Consider the following 21,815-nt stretch of genomic DNA (forward strand, 5'->3'; position numbering starts at 1 on the left):
TTGGGGAGTCTAAAAGATTTTTCTCTTTTTTCTTCTTAAATTAAAAAAAATTCTGATCTTAAAACATACATACAAAAAGATTTCCATATAGAGCAGAACACAAAAAGAGGATTCTATAAGAAACCATAGTCTCCATTTCACTCTGCTTGCTTTAAAATATGTGTGTGTCTGATAAATTTTACACGTTCTTTCCAAACTGTCTTATTTCTGAATGTCCTTCTGTTCTTGTCTGTGTGTTTTAAAAAAATTATAGTGGCTGTTTGGATGGGGCACCACTATTGCTAATCACCTCTTCCCCTAAACCTTTCCCTCTATGAAAAACTAAAAGAAAGAAAAAGAAAACCCTCTTAACTAATATAGTCAAGCAAAATGGATCTATTCAGTGGCTATGACAAAAACTTGTGTCTGTCCCTTGTGTCCATCCATCATTTCTCAGTCAAGAGGGGGGTAGCATGCTTTATCCCAAGGTGGGTTATAATTTTGGTGAGAGTTCTTAAGGCTTTCTGAGTTTTTCTTTACAGTGTTGCTGTCCTTGTACACAGTGTTCTCCTGGTTCACTTCATTTTCCTCAGTTCATGCTATCAAAGATTCCCCAAGTAGTTTCTTTCTATATTTCTTATGGCATAATAATATTGCATTACATTCATATGCTGCAGTTTGTTCAGCCACTACCCAATTGTCTATCAGACAGTTTGAGATACCTCCCTTCGATTCTGGTTCTTCTCTGCCCCCATCCCCTTTTAATCTCTCTTTCAGGATAAGGAAGTTTGTTTCACTTGTGACCATTGCCACCCTGGTATTATTTTCCATCTTAACTCCTTAGCCGCATAACGCCCCCCCCCATTCCAGCTTGTTTTCCTCTTGAGTTTGATATATTTCTATAACAAATTGTGTATGTTCAATTTTGCTTTGTGCATTTTGGGTAAGAATGAAGTTCACCTGATGCCTCCTCCCTAAAGCATTTAAAGAATGAATTTGTTTCTTGTATATTGATATTTTCAAGTAAATACTAAAGTGAAGCATTTTTCTTTTTTCTTCTTTTATAATAACAGATCCCATTTCATGCCATTAAAAGGAGTAGAGAGGTCTTGTATTTGAATTCATTAGTTTGATAGCCTGGGAAAATTCCTTAGTGCGACAGTTCTCAAACTTTTTAGGCCCAAGACCCTATTATACTCTTTAAAAGTAGATATAACCCACTTGAAAATTAGATATAACCCACGTAAACAAGACAGCTTTTGTTTATGTGGCTTATCTCTTGATATTTTCCATATTAGAAGTTTAAATTTTTAAAAATTTTTCATTGGAAATAACAAATTTATTACATGTTCATATAAATAATCTATTTTTGTGAAGAATAACTGTTTTCCACAACAAAAGCTTTAGTGGGAAGAATGGCATGATTTTAGGTAGTTTTACAGATCTCTTGAATTTCTGTCTCAGGGGTGGGGAACCTAGGTTTGGAATCAGTCAAAGGGCTGCACTTGAGGACCTAGAGGGCCACATGTGGCCTCAAGGCTGAGGGTTTCCCACACTTGGGTCACTCTGGCTTAAAGTTTCTGCATTCAGTTGGTTGCAGTGTGGTGTTTTGGTTGAAGTACATGAAGGAAATCTGGCCTATGTAGTTGGAAAAGAGAGGGATATTTTAATAGGCAAAATACATCTTAGTTATCTTGAAAATAGTTTTTACCTTCCTCAAGATACCCTGAAAGAGTCTTAGGAACCCTGCAGGGGCTGGAAAACCATACTTGGAGAACTACTGTTCTAGTGCATGGTTATTGAAGATGTACTGTAAGTAGCACCTACTTGGTGAGTGTAGTTTTTGGAAATCACCAAAAGCAATTTAAACAGAAAATTCATAGGAGTCTTGATGAAATACAACAACTATATATGCACGTTGTTTATCATAGTGTTTGTATTTTCAGTCAACTTTTATTAGATATAGTGTTAATTTGTATGCAAAGTATTTTGTGTTCATTGAAAGAACTCTACAAAAGAAAACAAAAATTAAATGGGCACCAGAAATATTGCCTCATTCAGCTGGTGATGGGGAATGAATTCCCTTTCAAAAAAAAAAGTGTAGTCCATGGTAATTATGGGGAATAGGATCCACGCTGGACCCTTAAACGGACCTGAAAGCCTCTGAACCAAGTCTGCTGGCACCCATCCTATCCCAGTATAATCCTTTTCACTGCCCTTTCATTGTGCCCTTGTTGTCTACACCTGTCCCCACCGCAGGCTATTTGCCACTCCTTAATCCCATCTAGACCCCTTGTCTGTTACCTTAGGGTCACTCCAGCTCATTGGCCACTCCTTGTTGCCCTCCAAATCTTCCCACAATCTTTTTCCGCTATAAAAAGGGGTAAGTCTTGTCTACCAATTGCTCAGATTCTTAAAATCTTATCAATACAAGAGTCACAAAAGCGCAGGTTCTTAAAAATCCTGCCCGCTTCTATTGGCGAAAAAATAAACCTTGTCTCTGACTGAAAGAAGGCTTGAGTTGAAATCTTTTGGAGGTAGGACTCGTGCCTTTTGCCCTTGAATTTCGGGGTTCCCAGCACCTCTAGACCTCAATAATAGTATTGATTGTTAAATCCTTTACCCTGTGAACTATGGTTAAAAAATTTTTTTAAAGCCAGTTTGTTCTAGCACATTCTTCTTACGGCCTTCCTCAATCCTACAGATGTACTTAGGATGGCCATTTGTACTACTTTGGTTGTTCTTTTCCTTTTGTTATATTATCTTGACAGATAAACATCTAATGTATGAGTGATATCAAGTCAGATCATATCATTGAGTTAATGTTTCCTGGAAAAGTTGACCTTTAGGTATGTATGTTATTTTTAGAGTTGCCTAGAGTGCCATGCCGGGCTTATGGTTCTTGGCTGCTGTGAATACCTTGGAGCCTATGGTTGGTTCCACAGAGAATAGATCTCATCTTTACTGACAGAATAATCCCCTTCAGGCTCTTATTTTTCCCATAACAATATAATAATGGAACAATTTTCCCATATGTATTTTAGGTGCTAACTAGCAGCAGTATTGAGCATGCCAGCATTTGAACTTGACTTTTGATTGTCTCCTTTTTCTAGTCACACTTTGAATGAGACTAAGTGTCAGGCATCTAGTTAGTTGCATGTGGAACAGTGGTCGGAGCTAGATAATCTACTAAATACCTTCCTGCTCTGGCTGTGCTCGGCTCTGGGAGACATAGAAAGACAAATGAGACGGGGATCCAATTTATACCCAACTGTCATTCTGAATGAGAAATGCGTGCTCAACGAAGTACTTGGAGAGTTCAAGGAAAGAAAGCATCCCTTCTGGCTGGGGTGATGAGGAAAGCGTTATTTAGGGAGGAGGAAACATCAGGGGTGAGACCTTCAGTCAGGACGATTTCTATAGAGGGATATTCCAAGTATATATGGAATAGTGTGAACAAAGGCAAAGGTAGAGGTGCTTGCTACTTCTGTGTCTCTCCCTTTGAAGTTTCTCACACCAGCTCTGAGGCTGGGAGTAAGAATGTTTTCCCCCTTTTACAGATGAGGAAACAATGTCAGGTACATTAACTTGCTGGAGGGTTACAAAACAAGTGCCAAGATTGGACTTTAGACACAGAGCTTCCGGACTGCAAGGTCGACGTTCCCTCCAAAGTACCCTGGTGTCTTTTTGTAAGCTCGTAGAATCTGGAGCTAGAAGACATTTTAAAAATAATCTAATGCAGCTCCCTCTTTGTAAAGATGAGGAAACAGGTCCAGAGGGAGTCATTGACTTGGCCAAGTCACATTGGTAGTAAAAGTAGTAGGACCAGGATTCTAACCCAAGTCTGCTGACTCTAAATCCACTTATCTTTGTGTTTTGAAAAATGGTGAATGAGCCAGTTTGACTGGATTACTTCAACTGAGGGCAGCTAGGTGGCATAGTGGGTGAAGTGCTGAGTCTGAAGTCAGGAAGACTCTTCCTCCTAAGTTCAAATCTGGCCTCAGACACCTCAGTCACCTGTGTGACCTTGGGTAAGTCACTTTACCTTGTTTGCCTCAATTTCCTCATCTGTCAAGTGAGCTGGAGAAAGAAATGACAAACCACGACAGTATCTTTGCCAAGAAAACCACGAGTGGGGTCATGGAGAGTGGGACATGACTGAAACAGCTCAACAACAACGTCAACTAATCCATAGAACTGTAACCTGGTCTCCCCTCTAGTTTAGAGTACAAAAGAAACAGGGATAAGCCAGTGGTCAGAGGGTTTACACCCACAGATTCACAGCAGTTTTAATCAAACGACAGACTAGAGGAGCACATTTTGGTGAGGGGGTTCTATTTCCATGCTAATGACTTTTGCTGATGATTATCTGAGTATCTGCTTTTGCAAGGAGTTATAACTCCTTGCAAATCAAGGTGGACCTTTGATTTTATGCAGTGTGCTTCTGAAAAGTTGCATGTAAATATGATTGTATTTTACATGTAACATTCACAGTAAATACTAGTAAACACGATCAAAACAAATATAAGCTATATCAACTAAAATTCTCAGAATTAAGCTGTTTCCATTTTTGTTAAATTGACAGAAAGTACTCTTTTAACAAAATAAAAACCCCAACTCATCAGGAGCTTGATATCTAAAAGGTTTGGATTTTCAAAACATCAATTAAAAAAAACACCTTTAAAAGGACTTATCTTTTGTTTTACATTGCTTTCATTTCTGAATATCTCTTCTCCACCTAATGGTCCATTCTTGATTAAAAAAAAAAAAGGAATACAAAAGAGGAAACAAATGGCTTAGCAAGATTAATCAACACATTGACCAAATCTGACAGTATGTACAGTGCTCTATACCCATAGTCCCCTGCCTCTGCAAAAAGGAGGAGAGGTGCGTTTTCTCATCAGTTCCCTCTAGCCCAGTTTGGTTATTCCCATCACCTAGCATTCAATTTCCATTTTTTTAAAAAATTCTTTCTATCGAGATAACAAGGTACCCTCCTAGGTAGACTGTCTGATTTGGACAGCTCCACCCTGCCTTAGACACTGTAACCCTGAGCAGGAACAGGCTTTTATCAGGCACTTAATATGAGCTGGGCATACAAAGAAAGGCAAAGAACAGTCCTTGTTTTAAAAAAAACTCTCACAATCTAATGGAGGAAACAATATGCAAACAGCTATTTACAAACAACATATATACAGAATAAATTGGAAATAATCCACAGAGGGAAAGAACTGAGATTGGGGAAGGCTTCTGGCAGAAGAGGGACTTCAGCTGAAGGAAGCCAAGGAAGCTATAGGAGGTGAGATAGAGGAGGGAGGATGAGTATTCCAGGCATGGGGAATGGCCAGGAAAAACGCCTAAAGGTGAGAGATGGGATGTTATGTGAAAAGAACATCTAGAAAGAGATCAGGATGGCATAGAGAAGTGAAGGGGACCAAAGGGTATTGGAGAACACCTACTTTAAGGTTCTGATAGAGGTCTCCGAGAGGTAGGCTGAATTCAAGGAGAATGCAGTGTCATGCAAAACAGGGGCAGAGAGGATCAAGGATAGTCAGAGGATGAGGCCTAACTAGGCCATTAGATGGATGCTAGGGAATGAGCCAGGAGATTGCTTTAAGAACTAGAAAGAATAGTTCTGGTTCAGTTTTTCTTTCTTTTTTGTGACTTTTTGCCGCCACCAGTACCAACCATCACTACTACTCCTCCCCATCCCTCTGTAAGACTGTCAGTTTGATACTTAAGAGAGAAAACTCACATTCATGGTACCAACTTGCTTGTCCTTTCCCCCCACATTACATGCCTTTCTCTTTTACTACACTTCTTAATGCCAGCTTACATACATCTTTTGAGAGCTTTATACTCTTCAAAGCCCCTGGGTGTATATCGTTTCGGTTGATCTGCAGAACGGTGTAATGTGAGGTCAGGAAGGTCTGGGCTCATTAGTCCCATTGACTGAAAGAGGTGACTTGATTATCCGAGGTCATACTAAGTAGAGGTAGAGCTGCAGCTTGAGCCCAGGTCACTTGTCTTTGTGCTACCCCTAGATATGGCATCTGTTGTATTAAGTATATTCTGTTTGGCCTAATTACCTGAAATGGTCCCTGTCATGTAAGGTCTCATTTTAGGTTCACCAGCTACTGTTAATGAGGCCTTGGCATTTGTATGTGATGGTTTAAATTTTAAAATTCTAAATGCATTATGCTGTAAGAGTGCCAAAGGAGGGGAACAGAGGTACAGATTATACACAAGCACTTAGCTTTGGAATATATTTTGTACTCACTTAACTGATCAGAAGTTACTTAAATAACAAAACTACACTGTGAAGATTTGTTCTAGGAACGTAAAAGTGGTCTTAACTTTCTTTGTCCATATCTTCCCTACCCCTGACATAGACACACACACTCACAATGTTACCTTAGAATCACAGAGTAGAGCTAGATTACCCCAATTCTTTCAGGATCACTTGATCCAGATTGAGATAGATATTTTTGTTTAAACTGGGAAGGTAATACTATCAAACAAATTGATAACTAGAGTTCCCATATCACAATCTTTCCAGAAAAGGAGAAAAATATTTCAGTTTATTGCAAACGAAAAACTTCTTATTTGTAGCATTTTTCTTGATAGTTTCAATTCAGTAAAAATTTCTGAGTTTTACAGAAGAGATTTCACTCAGAATAATACTGCTTGACCTCAATTTCTGGAGCCCAAACTAGGGCAAGGTCAGAAGACCTGATCTAGTTTTGGATCATAACCTGGCCTACAAGATAGGCCAGGGAGATTGGGTTGTTTTGGGGATTTTAGCCTGGTATCTAGGAACTTTGAAAAATTGATAACTATTTCAATATAATTGGTTGCCCTTATAATTCTGCCCTTATAATAAGTACATATTCTATGTACTTAAAAACATTCTGGGGCAGCTAGGTGGCTCAGTGGATAGAGCACTGGCCCTGAAGTCAGGAGGACCTGAGTTCAGATCTGGTCTCAGACCAAACACTTGACACTTACTAGCTGTGTGACCCTGGGCAAGTCACTTAACCCCAATTGCCTTTAAAAAAAAATTCTGAGAAGGGTCCACAAGCCTTGCCCAAGGAGGTCCATGAGATAAAAAACATTGCAAACCCCTATAGAGTGTGATTCATTCTGAACCTGCCTTAGTTAAGATGCTTACCTCTGAAATTCCCCTTCTTAAGGCCATCTATAAATGGTGGGCTTTAACTTCATTGCTGGGTGGTTCTCCCCTCCCTCTAATTCACTTCTAGGGAAACTTGATAACACACAAGAATCAAATTGTTATTTTAATTAATCTCTTTGTACAGTTTGGTCATAACTATGTGCCAGTACCACTTTTAGTAGGTGTTTATAAGCAGTTTAAAACAGTGCCATTTATCCAGTTGGCTGCTTTCGGAATTAGTTAACTCAGATAATAATATTTAACATGATGTAGCAAAGTCATGATTATTTTTGGTAATGGGGGACTCTTATAGTACTAGCAATCCAATTTTTATTATTTCAAAAACTTTTAAAGCAGAAATTTGAAACAAGTGATATTGATCTTCCTTTAAAGAAATTGCTATCATTTCCTACTGATTTGTCGTGCTCTAACAGACCTTTTCCACGTAACAAGTATAGCAAAGCAAAACAAGCACATTGGCCGTCTCTAAAAGCATCTGCCCCATTTTGTACCTTTGAGGTTCTCACCCTCAGCCTTGAGAAGTCATGGTTGGTCACTAGGTTGATTAGATTTTGAAGGCTTTCAATGTTTTCCTTTACATCTTTATGGTCATCTTGTGAATTGTTCTGTTTCTGCTAATTTCCCTCTGCTACCAGTTCATACAAGTCTCCCACATTTCTCTGAGTTTTTTGTATTTCTCATTTCTTATTGTGCAATTCTATGTCAGTACATTCAGAGGTTACATTTTCTGTGGCCATTCACTTGAGAGAGACATACTTTCTTTCCAGTTCTGTGCTACTACCCCAAAAAAATGCTGTTATAAATGTATTTGTATATACCATTTAAGACTTTTCTCATCTTTGTCTTTGGCCTCCTTGGGATTATATACCTAATAAATGTATTGCTGTGTCAAAGGGTATGTAGATTTTTAGTGACTTTTTGGATATTTTTCTGAATTGTTCACTGGAGACCAATTTACAACATCACTGGAAAAACTTTGCTGTATTTGCATTTCCAAAGCCCTCCTGTGTTTATCATGTTTGTCTTTTGTCATCTTTGGCAAATGGATTTGGCATGTGGTAAAACCTCAGAGCTGTTTTAATTTACATTTCTCTTATTATTGATTTATAATTTTTTTTCAAATGTTTGGTAATAGTTTAGACTTTTCCTGTTTGTATTTTTTGGCTATTGGGAAATGGTACTTGTTCTTATATATTTATATCAGGTCTCTCTGTACCTTGGATAGCTGGTCTTTATGAAAGGGATTTACAACAAATATTTTCCCCAATTAACTGCTTTTCTTTTCAATTTGGCCGTGTTGATTTTGTTCATACAAAACCTTTTCAATTTTATGTAACTACAATTTTCCCTTTTATCTCTTTTGATCATGTTTATCCCTAGTTCAGTTAAGAATTCTCTAAGACGTGTACTTTCATTCTCATTTAGTTTTTAAATGAGTGTGACCTTTTATATTTAAATCAGGTATCCATTTGAAACTTGTAGTGTGTGTTGCAAAATGTGGTTGGTCTAAGTTCTGCCAGACTGCTTTCCTTATTTCTCACCAGTTTTTATCTAATAGGGAGGCTATACCCCAGTAATTGGTCTTGAGTTTACTGATCTTGAAGTTGCTATGTTTGGTTGCTTCTGGGTCTTACTTCCTTACTCTCTTTTATTTATCAACTCTCTTGTTTTTTAACTTGTACTAGTTTTTATGATTACTGCTTTATAGAGTACTTTGAAATCTGGTAATGCTAGGCCCCTTTCATTCTTACTTTAAAAAATATTTCCCTTAACATTCTTTATCTTTTCTTTCTCCAAATTGTGTTGTTTGCCTAATTCTATAAAGTGATCTCTTGGTAGAATGTCAAATCTGTAAGTTAATTTGGGCACTATTATTATTTTGATTTTATTGACATGGCTCAACTATGAACAATTAATCTCCCTCTAATTATTTAAGACTTCCTTTTTTTCTGTAGGGTGTTTTTATGGCAAATTCTGAGTACATCTTAGGAGATTGACTCCAAGATATTTTATGCATGTTGGCTTTTTCTATTTCCTCATTCTGAGTTTTGTTTGTTATCTATAGACAGGTGATTTTTTTGTGGGATTATTTTGTGTTCTGCTCTTCTACTGAAGTCAGTAGTTGTTTCAATTAATTTTTTTCATCAAACCTCTAATTCTCTAAATAAACCATCATATAATATCTACAAAGAGATACATAGTCAGTCTTCAACTTTTATGGATATAACATTCCTAGAAAACAGCATGAAAGTAAAACAATGCAAATGTTGATATATTGAACCTATGTGAAATAGGGAATTTGGTCCCTGTGACCACCACAAACTGTAATCTTTCACTAGCGATTGTTGAAAATATCCTTTTCTGAATACAGTTCTTTGTAACAGAACATTAATTCTGATAATGCACACTTTTCCTAACACATTAACCATGAAATAACCCTTAAAATGCAGTACACAAAATAAAATTGGTAACATGCAAAACATTTTTTCTTGCTAGTAATTCCCTAGAAATCTGTGACCTTTGATGCTAACACCTTAATTAAAAACAACAACAACATTGATTTCAGACAGGATTCCCTTTTCATAACACATGAAATCTACTGTACAGCAAATAAAATTCTTAAAACTAAAACTTTTTTTTTTAGTCTAGGCAGTGGGGTTAAGTGACTTGCCCAGGGTCACACAGCTAGTAAGTGTCATGTGTCTGAGGCTGGATTTAAACTCAGATCCTCCTGGCTCCAAGGCCAGAGCTCTATCTACTGCACCACCTAGCTGCCCCTTGCTATAAACTTTTTTACTTTGGTCTCCCTCAGAAAACCAAGGGAGAGGACACTGGGACCTTAACTGCTTCAGATGGAACACCCCAGACCAGCCTCAACATTAGTTCTGACAATCTGTCCTTCATGGCTGGTGGATGGCATTAGAGATCGTAAAGTATGCACTAGTTTGAACAATCTATAAGCAAGGTCTGCTTTGTGGGCTATTTGAGATTCTTAAGGGTCTTGGAGTATGAGAGCATAGCAGAGGTGAGTTGACATTTAACCTTGGGGCTGATGATGCCTCGATGTCTCTGGCCAGCTGGTCATTAGGCCAGTGGCTACTGTAGACATTCCAGCATGAAGTTTATCTGACACCTTTATTTTTTCACGAAGCCACATCACTGACTTTGCACACTTGGGCTTAGAGCCCAAAGGACTTGCACCATACTTTGGGGGGCATAATTGCAGGATAAAACTTGAGTTTTAAAGGCAAGCAGCGAAAATATGCAATGAATAGCTTGGGAGCTCTTTACAGTGGTAAAGTGAAAAAGACCAGTAAAGTGTCCAGTAGAATACCAGCCGGTCCACAAATTTGTGGGCATCATTCCTTTCATTTTTCTCTCTACTGTGCATAGCTGCAAATGTGCAAGGTTGCCAGTGTGGAAAGGAATAAAATAATGTGAATCCTTGAAGTTGCTGAAAGTTAAGTGCACAAATGTTGAGAATTAATTGTACTTTTTCCTCCTTTGCTGGCCCTTATTTCCTCAGTATTTTTTCTTCTTCTTACCACTAGAGTGAGCATTTCTAAAACTATGTTAAAGGATGACATTGGATCCTTATTTTAACTCATTTTTACTGGAAATGCTTCTAGTTTTTGTTTGTATACTTAAATGTTTATATAATCATTAATTTTGTTAAGTTCATGACAAAAAAGTTTTTTTTTAAAGACTTCTAGTATTTTTCCATCCAGACAGTGCTGGCTCTTGATTTAGATGGATGGTATTTACCCTGTTAAAGAAAGGTCAGTTAATTCCTTTTCTCCTTGGTCTTTTTAATATAAATGAGTGCTGTGATTTGTCAAAGGCATTTTCTGCATCTGTTGATGTAATTTTGTGATTTTTTAAAAATTTGTTTTATTTATACAGTCTGTTATGTTTATAGTTTTCCTAATGCCAAATCATCTCTGCATTCTTGACTGATATAAATCCAACCCAGCCATAGAGAATAATCTTTTTGCTGCAACTTCCCGTAGATACCAGAGTACAGTGGAAAAAAAGGACTGTCTCTTGAGTCGGATGAACTCAGTTCAAATACTACTTCTGATACTACCTTTGTAACTTTGGACAAGTCACAAGCTGTGTGACTATCGACAAATCACTTAATCTCTCTTTGCCTCGGTTTGTACAGCTCTAAAATGGGGATGATGATATCATTTGTGAGGATCAAAATGGATAATATTTGTAAGGTGTTAGCCTAGTGCCTGGCATATCATAGGTGCTTAATAAATGTTGGTACTTGTCACTTACCTCACTGGGTTTCAGTTTTCACATCTCTGAAATGGGGGGATTGGACTAGATGGCCTTTAGGGTCGTTTCTAGCTCTGGAGTTCAGATCCTGTGCATAAATATATTCAGGACTGATATTGATATGTAACTACCTTTTTCTTTTTTCTCTCTTCCTAGTTTGAATCGTATTAATTATTTGCCTATAGAAATAATTTTCTATGCTGCCTTCCATCTTTGTGAGAATCATTTATGTAATATTGGAGCTAATTGTTTTTGAATGACTTATTGACTTCTAAGTTCATCTTGGTTCTGATTTTTTCCTTTGGGAGTTAATTTTTGTTTTGTTTAATTTCTTTTTCTGAAGTTGAATTGTTTAAATGATCTATTTCTTATTCTTTTAATGTGTAGGGTTTTTTTTTTTGGGGGGTAAACCTTTCCCCACCTTATTTAAGTTTTCAGTTTTGTTGCCACATAAAACACAGTTTCTAAAATTTCTTCATTTGTTGTGAATCTCCCTTTTCTCCTTTTAATTTTATTTTAGTAATCTAGTTGTCCTCAATTTTTTTCTTCTTGAAAATCAATAATGTTTTCTCCATTAATCATTTTAAAAGAATAGTTTTTTGTTTTATTAATTCAGTAGACCATTTTGTTTTTCATGTTATTTACATTCCATCATTTACTGGAGTTGTTGTCTATCAAAACAGTCCAATATGAAATGAGTGTTCGCAGTGGAGAGGTTAAAATCTAGCCTTCTATAGGGCTCAGATTCAAAAAACCCAGATAATCCTCCAGCTCCTCTCCCCACAAATGCAGAGCTGACTATAAATGGGAACAACTTGATGAAAGGTAGTGTCGTCACTTCTCTTATTGATGATTTAGCTAAGTGTGGAGGATGTTTTCCTTTGTACTCAGGATTTGTGTTCTCCATCTTGATGATAGTAATTCAAGTCTTTTAGGTGACATCTGCGTGGATGATGATTAAAATCCACTTTTGCATCTCTGTAATTCAGTTAAATGATCACTCATAGACAGTAAAGAGGCACAATGTGTGCTCTTCTTTCTATAGTGTTTATGGCTTTGAGTGATGATTTATTGGAATCAGAAATTCACAACTTGGTTCTGAGTTTGGGTGATGTTGATAATTTATTTCTGATTTTATTTTCTGGGTTATAGATGTAGTCAGAATAACAGATTTCTGCATTTATTTTTGAAGGGAATAAGAATGTCACTTCAATGTAAAGTGATAAAATTCATCATTTCCATTTAAGAAATGTATAATCACATTTTGAATCTTGTGGTTCCACTGCAACATTTGTTATACTTTTGCATTGCTGTAATTAGCATTTTTCATAAAGTATTAGACATTAGGTATACATTCCTTAAGGGAAATGTTAAGGGTTGTGGAATGTTCTGACAGGGCAGAAAAATGGGAACGATTTTTATTGTCATGTTGGTGTAGATGAGCCCCGGGAATGTGTCTTCAATTTGAAGGCCTTTTTTCAGAGGGGGGAGGGTGTCTCCCTTACCCTCATCATTTCTGAGCTTTGCTAGGGACACTAGAAAGAGGCAGCAGGAACTTCTCTTTTTCTACTTTGTAATAAAGGGAAAACGGTTCTAATAATGAGTTACTTATATAGTAGTTTAAGGTTTCCTAAACTCTTTCATGACAGTTATTCTGGGAGGTAGGGAATGTAAGAATTTATCCCAGTTTTTGTCGCTGAAGAAACTGAGGCACTGAAGAGTGGTGCCCTTGACTATACGTGGGATTTGACTTTGGTGCCTTATTCTAAGGTAGGACATTCCACCGACTGCAGCTTGCTACTTCTCAAAGTGACTCCAGCTGTGTTAGTGAGAGTCATTCTTTGTGGCAGGAGCCTTCCTCACCCGGGATTATCTTTAAAGCATCGTGAAAGTATGACTGTGGAATCAAAGATCAGCTCGGTGTTTGCTGAAGTTGGAATGCAGTGTTAGTGTTCTTTGTAGTGTCAGGCTGGTTAAATCCTGTTCTCCAGTTAGAGAAAATAAATGAACATTATTTTGGTTTCTGGGCATTGGTCTTCATTATTTGAGGTGCAAGGCTTTGGCTCTGTTGATCTCCCTCACCTAATATTACCTTTTATGAGATTAGTGACTTTCATGGATACTTCTGGGAACTCTTTATAATAGTCTACTGCCTGCAGTGTTGCAGAATAAATTCTCCCCCCTTTTAAAAAGTCAGTATTGTCTCTTGAATGACTTGTGCAGTAATCAGCTTGGCTTTGTTTGGAGGATGCTTTCTGACTTTTGGAGAAATGCTGGATTTCTTCCTCTAGCTAATAAAAGGCATTATTCTTTTCCTAGGTGAAGGGGATTTTTAACTTCTCTCTCAAGATAACACAAATACTAGGGGCAGCTAGGTGGCACAGTGGATAGAGCACCGGCCCTGGAGTCAGGAGGACCTGAGTTCATGTCAGGTCTCAGAAGCATAACACTTGCTAGCTGTGTGACTTGGGCAAGTCACTTAACCCCAATTGCCTCAGCCCCCCAAAAAAATTAAAAAAAAAAGATAACAGATACTGAATACATAAAGGGAGCTCTGGTCACCTTGAAAATATGTATCTAGATATGTTTTTGGTTTTATATAACAGTAGGCTAAAAGCCAGGCATTCCTGGTGAGAGAGAGCTGATGGAGAGGTGCCATTACTCTGTAACAGATAAGTTTCCTATGATGTATAATTTAGAAAGGATGAAGATCTTAATATCCTTTTGTGGGAGATTTAAGGAGGAAATAAAATATTAAATTCATATTGTCATGCTAGATCATTTGTACATGATTGCAAGAGGCTGATTTTGTATTTGAGAGGATAGAATGTGAAGCAGGTTATTATCACTTATACCAATAACATGTGAGTCTAGTTTTAGTACAATGTTAATAGGTATTTTTTTCTCCCATAAAACCTTGACCAACTTTGTGTGTGTCAAACATTTTATTTTAAGTTAAATTATCTTATTAATATCTTTTGTTTTGATAGTACCTTCATTTCTGAATATCTCTCTCCCACCACCTCTACTCAGGAAGCCATCCTTTTTAACAAGGAATAAAAGGGGTGAAAGTAGTTCAGCAGAGCTAAGCAGCCACCAGCTGTGATAGTCTGGTAAGTGGTGCACTTCCACACTCTTCCAAGAAAGGAGGGAGGTGCTTTTCTCCATCTTGCCTTCCAGGCCAGGCTTAGTCATTGTAATTGCACAGCATTTATTTGGTTTGGGTTTTCTTCTTCCATTTCTATTACAGTAGTCACTGTATATGTTGTTTTCCTGGTTCTGTTGTCTTCACTCTCCACCATCTCCTACATTCCTAGGCTTTTCTGAATTCTTCATATTCTCTTTTTGTTATGGCTTAGTAATATTCTATCACATTCAGGTACCGTGATTTGCTTAGCACTTCTATAATTGAAGGGCACCTCCTATGTTTCCAGTTCTTCCGCTGTCACAGAAAGTACAGCCATTAATATTTTGGTGGTTATTAAAACTTCCTGTCCTTCTCACCCTGGGGTATTGCCAAATCTCTGGGTTAAAGGCTATAGACATTTTTAGCATTTTTAAAGTTTCTTAGGATTGTTGGACTAATTTACAGCTCTACTAACAGTGTATTAGTGTGTCATATATTTTCAAATAAAATGTTTCACAGAATCTTCATAAACGTACTGGGCTAATGAGTTGTTGGCATCACAGTCAGCTCTGGTGGTGGGAGGGGCTGTGGCAGGACTTTACAGCTCATCTGGTCCAACTTCTTCATCTCAGAGATGAAAAAAACTGAGAACTGTCAGTGTGGGACAGTAGAGAGAAAGAATGTTGCATTTGGAATCAGAGGCCCTGAGCTCAAAATCTGACTCTGCTTCTCACTGTGGGGTATTGCTTATTACATATGAGATGGCAGTTGCTTCTTCGTCACAAGTGTTGTGAAGGTCAAATGAGATAATATTTGTAAAAAGCACTTAACACAGTGCCTGGCGCAGGAAGCCTGTCTGTTATTTCTTTCCTATTTATCCTGTATATAGCTTGTCTGTATGTATTTGTTTGCATGATGTTTCCCCACTTAGATTGTAAGCTTCTTGAGGGCAGGCGCTGTCTTTTCCTATCTTTGAGTTCCCAGTGCTTAGCACTTGCCTGGCATACAGAAGGCCTTTAATAAATGCTTATTGTCTGCTTGCCTGACTGCTACCTGTCTGACAAGGCCAAGTCACTTTCTCTCTCTGGGCCTCAGTTTCCTTATCTGCAGATTGAACATCCAAGGTTCCTCAAAACTCTATTGCCCTGATCCTGTAGTGTTCGAGTGCCTTTCCTGAGGTCACCTGGCTTGTGATGCCATGTGAGTTCAGGTTCTGAGTCCCAGTCCAACATTCTTTTGCCTCCACCACACACCCTCCCCTTGTTGTTTCTATCTTGGGGAGGCTTCTTGGTCTTTCACTGATAAGTTTGAGCAAAGGAATAGAATGTAAGTTGAAAGAGTGTTCCCTTTTGTCACATGGACCACACCCCATAGACAAAGCACATAGCTAGGCCAGTCCTCACTAAGAGATATTGTGGGCTGGTGGAGAGAAGCCTGGATTGGGAGTTGGGAGGCTTGGGTTTTAGAAGTAGGTCTGTTACTAACTACTGCAACTATTCCAGTAACTACAGTTACTGCCGTAAGTAAGCCAGATGGTGTTCTCTGGGTCTTGGTTTTCCTTGGTAAACAGGAGGAGATTGGCCAGGGTCTCAGAGACCCCTCGGACCTTGAAGATTTCTTGACAGCATGATTTGATTTGATTTTCCTTAGGTCTCAAGGAAGAGGGGTAGGTAGGAAGAAGAGAACCTGTCAGAGAAGGTGCCTGGCTGTCTTTCTGCTTTGCTTTTACAACTTCTTCCAGGCTCTAATTTTGCTTTTGCCAAAAGCATTAGTAGGGACATACACATTTTATATTTACATTTATCATGTAAGATGAATTAATAGCTCTCAGGGCATTTTATTTTCCTAATTTGTTAAAGATTTTATTAATTCATCAGATACTGATTTGAGTGTTTACTCTATGTGTCATATTGTACTGGGTTTTATGTTGGAGGGCAGGAAAAGTACAGAAAAATATAAGACGTGCTCCCTGCTCTTAAGAGCTCATTGGGAAAATCACATTTGAAAATTTCAATAACAATGAAAGACTGTATAAGTGGCAAGTGGTAAGTGAATGTTAAGACAGAACGTGTCGTTGGGAGTCCAGAGGAAGGAGAGATCACTGTGGACTCTTGTTGGGAGGGAAGGCTTCTTATAGAAAGTTGGGCTTTAGCTGAGCCTTGAAAGGTGTGTTGGATTTTACCTGGGCCTGCCTGAGCAGCAGAGGGAACGCAGCAGACTGGCACTTCCCCAGAGCTTTCTTCATTAGCTGCCGTATGCACACTGAGAGGTGGACAAGCACCAACACAATTCTCCAGGGCTCTGAGTTCTTTCAGACCTGCACTGGGAGAGGGGGCTTCCATCTTGAGGAGCTCCCTCTCTCAAAGAAAGGCCTTCTCTAGACTTGTTCTCACAGGGTGAACCCTGGGAGAGAGAACAAGGAAGGGAGAATTGGTCTGTGAAGGGAATTACAGATGCCAACTAATACTGGGTACAAAGTAAATTAGGACACAGGAGAGGCAGAAACAAAACGCTCAGTAGGACTGTAGAAGGGAAAGCTTCTCAGGGACTTTGGGGATCAGGGAGCATTTGGCGTAGGGATGGGCTTGGGCCTAGACTTGAAGCCAGGCTTTTTACCTTGGCTCCATGGAGAATGAGGCTGCAAATATTTCTTAAGAACCTACTGTGTGCCAGTCACTGTGTTGTGTGCTGCCTATACAGAGAGAAGCAGAAAGAAATCTAGTCTCTGCCTTCAGAGAGCTGATTTACATTCTAATGAGGGAAGACAGCACATACCAGGATGCTGCAGAGGGGGTTCTTGGTAGAGAAAGTCTAGAGAGTAATGAAGACCTGGCTGGCCTGTGGGTCCTTCTTGGATGGAGGTTCTGAGAAGAGTCATCCAGCCCTCTCTATGCAGAGAGGCTACATAGGCACGGGGTACTTCCAGTGTGTGAGCTTCAGGGCAGGAGTGAGGGTCCAGGGGCAAGAGGATTCTGGGGCGTGGTTGAAAAACAGTCTGGAGTGCAACCTGCAGAGACTAGATTTCAGGGGGTTGTGAATTAATAAGTTGAGCTTATGAGTGTTGTCTGATTGGGAAGCTTTATAAAGTTCTGTTGTTCCCCAAAACCTTTGTGGAAGACTGGGGCCCCCTTTCTGGATTTTTTTTCAGAATGGGTCCTTGCATATACTCAGTGGCAGTAGGTCTTTGGTCTTTTGGGTGGGATTGAGTTTTGTAAATAGACAAAAGTTTTTTAAGGTCAGTAAAACAAACTGAGTGTGATACTGGTGGTTGTTTTTTTAAAAGCTATGCTGAAATAATAAGCTGTCATAAGCAACATGTCATACATCCAAGTGTAGGTTTTATCTCTGGGAGAAGTGGGAGGATGGACGCTTTTGTCTAATGAGACTGTCATTGCTTACGCTTTTAGAATGGAGCTTAGAAGGCTCCTTACCCTGACTTGAGTGTTCACTTGGATTTTTCAAGAATGTAGCCTCAGGTTCTGCATAGATTGCTTGTCGAACCCATAGATGGCCTCTGGGGATGTGGTCAGACCTGTATGGCCTCTGCAGCCAGTCCTGTCCAATTCTGTACTTGTACAGAATTTTTTTACGTAAATATAGAGCTTTGCATGTTCATCTTGCAGTTCGTCAACCCAACCCAGCCTTTTGTGATTATTTAAAACTTTAATTTCACCACCTATGATATTATTTTTAGATTTGTGTTACCCAAATATTTAATCAACATGACTTTTATGTTTTCAGTACCAAATCTTTGATGAAAATGTTGCTCAATAAGGGCCAAGAAGGGGTAGAGAAAGACAGGCATGTGAATATACTGTTGATGGAACTGTGACTTGCTGTAACTTTTCTGAGATGCGGTCTCCAAGTATGCTTTAAAAATGACTGAGATGTCCATCCCCTTTGATGTAGAGATCCTGCTGCTAGGTTATATACCTGAGAAGTCCATGCAGAAAGAAAGGTCTCATGTATATGGAAATATCAATAGCAACAATTTACATGGTACCAAAGAATCATTAAGAAAGTAGGTGCCTGTAGAGGAGGTTAACAAAATGGCTAAACAAAGTGTGGTCTGTGAACATGATGGAATGTTACTGCACCCCCGAAATGGATAGGAAGAATTCAGAGAAGCTTGAGAAGACTGGTGAACTAATGCAGAATGAAGTCAGCAAAACCAACAAAACTGGACCATACAGGATGACTATCGCAATGTCAGTGGAAAGAACAAAAAACCCCAAACCTAATATCATGAAATTGTAATAACCAGGCTTGGCCCCCGAAAAGAGATGAGAAAATGTACCTCACTTCTTCACTGCAGAGCTGGGTGACTTTGGGTATGGAACATTACATTGGCTGTTAGATTTGATTGACCTTTCTGTTAGTTTTGCTGAACTATTTTCTTTTTCTTTGTTAGAAGATATGGCTTACTGGGCAGAGGTAAAGGGAGAGATATATTTGGAAATGAAGATGATACAAAAAACATATAAAAATGTGAAAAGATAGGTCCAAGAGGTGCTTAGGCACTGCTAAGCTTGGCACATACTAAGTTCTTAAGAAATATTTGCTGCCTGACTCTCTGTGGACCCCAGGTGAAGAGCCTCGGCTTCAAGTCTAGTCCCAAGCCTATGCCTGTACCAAACTTTTTCCGATCCACAAAGCTGCTAAGGAATTTTCCCTTCCATGCTCACACTGAGCATTTTGTTTCTGTCTCTCCTGGGTCTTGTTTCACTTTGTATCACAGTATTGGTTGGTGTCTGTAACTCCTTCCCAGGTAGACAGTGTACTGGGAGCACATACTTGTGCGTTTCAAAGAGAGAGAGAGAGAGAGAGAGAGAGAGAGAGGAGAGAGAGAGAGTATGTGTGTGTGTGTGTATCCAGATATATGTGTATATGTATAGATATGTATGTATCTGTTTCTCTGGTTTTCCCACTAACTTCTAAGCTCTTAATCAGATTACATCTTTTTATTTTTTTTAATCCCAGTAATGCCTATTGCAGTATTTCAGATAGGCTAGGTGTCTGTTGAAATGAAGTGACATGTGTGTAAATTGATCCGTGAGCTCAAGTTTCTGTTGGAAACTAGAACTATATGTTCTTCTCTATTTATTGACAGATTCCACAGTGCATGTGCACCTTGGTTTACATCTTTTAAATTGATTTTTTTTCTAGAGAATGTTTTAAAAAACATTTGAAAATAATAGGCAGGTCCTTAAAAAAATGCTGAGTAGCTTTTCTCCAAAGCTGAAGTTATTATTAAATCATTTCGAGGGGCTTGGAATTCTTGCCCTGAGCTTGTTTGCTTTCTTTTGATCATGCTCTGGTGATCTTCTGGCATAACTGTTTGACTTGGATGTTTAGGCCACAAGAATCTGTTGCATGGATGGAGGAGTTTTACTGCTGTATCAAATTAGGGCTAGTATTTTTTTGGAGTTAAGCTGACAGACTTCTTAAATGCAAGTACATGGAGTCATAATAGTAATCTCAAGTACTCCATTTGGTCATATGGCATATATAAAAACAGCCTGAGGTCTTGTAAATGACCTGATTACTTTTGTGGCTGTAGTATCTTATGAAAGGTTAAAATTTAGGGTTAAGGTTCATGGTTTAGTGAAAAGATGACTTGGAGTAGGAGTGACCTGGTTGTGTCACCCTGGGTAAGTCATTTAACCTCTTTGAGCCTCAGTTTCCTCATTGTAAAATGTGGATCAGATACCTGTAGTACCTACTTTGTAGGGTAGTTGTGAGGAGCCAAGAAGATCAGATCTATGAAAGCCCTTGACTCCAAGAGTTCTTGAGGGATATATGGTTGTCTTTATCAGCATGGTAGTCTTCTTCATTGTAGCCTCTGGAGTAGACTCTTGGCTCCTAGTGACTGAAATGGAGCAGAACTTGAGCTGCTGGAGTTTCTCTGTACTTCACAAACCTGAATCCAAAGCCAAGTCACTTTAATTCTACCTTCTGTTCTCTATCTTTTCACCACATCAGAGGACAATCACACTTTGACCAGGAGAATCATAGTCAGCATTTATTAAGTTTCTACTGTGTACCAGGCATTGGCTATATGAAGATAAAAAAACAAAACTTCCTTTGCCTTCAAGGAGCTTACATTTTATTGGTGGAAAATGACATGTACATAGAATATTTAATAAAAAGTGCATACAAAATCATACTTCCAAGACTGCACTTTCCTCCCCAACTATGGACTTTGTTTCTGGGTCCCTTGGCTCTGATAGGTCAGCCTTTGCCTTATCTTGCTGGGTCTTAGGCTTCCAAGCCAACTCCCTGGACTAGTGCCGTGCTACCTCATTTATGACCTTTTCTCCCTTTCCAGCTCTCCTTATGTATTTTCTTTCCTCATTAGAATGTATTCTTCTTGAGGGCAAGGACTGTCTTGCTTGTATTTACATATTTACATGCCCTAGCAACTGGGTCAGTGCTGGCACATAGTAAGTATTTAATAAATGTGCTGACTGGAGAGTGATCCCTCTCCCTTTCTCTCTCTCTCTCTCTCTCTCTCTCTCTCTCTCTCTCTCTCTCTCTCTCTCTCTCTCTCTCTCTCTCTCTCTCTCTCTCTCTCTCTCTCTCCCCCTCTCCCCCTCCCCCCTCCCCTCAACCCCCACACCTTCTCTGCCTGAAGAGATCAGGCAAAACCTCATGTAGGAAACCGGGGGACTTATGAGACAGAAGTGGGGGGAACTGAGAAAAGAATATTAATATTAGCCCACATTTAGAAATTGCTTGCTAGTAGAAGGCACATTCCTTACCTAAGCCTTATGGGGTAAACTGTGCAAGTATAAAAGTCTTGCCCTTAGATGGGGAAATGGATCTAACCTCTGGGCTTACCAAGGTGAAGCCTGTAGCTTCTTAAGAAAGTAACTTTATTTGTGGGGACTCTTCCTCTCCAACAGGAGGGCTCTACACCCATTTTCAGACTCTGTTCAGCCATTCTTTAAACAGGGAGATAGAGCAACCTTTCCTTTCAAGGGCTACTAACACACCCTCCAGTAGACTCATACTTCATATGTCCTGAGTTTCTTCTGGTTGCCCTATTGTAGGGGGCTTGGCTTCTTTCAGTCTCTGTGGGGATTCACTGCCAGCCTCCCTCGAAGCTCAGTTCTTTGGAGCTGATAGCTGACCACTGACTGACTCGGCATCGCGGTGGGAAACAAGCTTCCTTTTAAAGGGATGGGATTTGATTTGTTCATTCAGCCAACACCAGCCTGGTTTCTTCAG

The 21,815-nt window shown here is 39.0% G+C and overlaps 1 protein-coding gene across 7 annotated transcripts in view; it reads left to right on the plus strand.

Annotated features, from left to right (window-relative positions):
- NCOR1 (nuclear receptor corepressor 1) overlaps positions 1-21,815 on the plus strand; it is a 185,496-nt gene that overhangs the window by 5,334 nt on the left and 158,347 nt on the right. Inside the window, exon 1 of one of the 7 annotated variants that reach the window (XM_078154740.1) lies at positions 14,486-14,571. The exons of the other annotated variants lie outside the window; for them this stretch is intronic. The gene's annotated coding sequence lies outside the window, so the exon portion shown is untranslated. Of the gene's footprint in view, positions 1-14,485; positions 14,572-21,815 lie in introns of those variants that run through there. 7 annotated transcript variants of the gene reach the window in all.

Source organism: Phascolarctos cinereus, unplaced genomic scaffold, assembly GCF_003287225.1.
Source record: "Phascolarctos cinereus isolate Bilbo 61053 unplaced genomic scaffold, phaCin_HiC Scaffold_5;HRSCAF=322, whole genome shotgun sequence".
Taxonomy (NCBI): Eukaryota; Metazoa; Chordata; class Mammalia; order Diprotodontia; family Phascolarctidae; genus Phascolarctos; species Phascolarctos cinereus.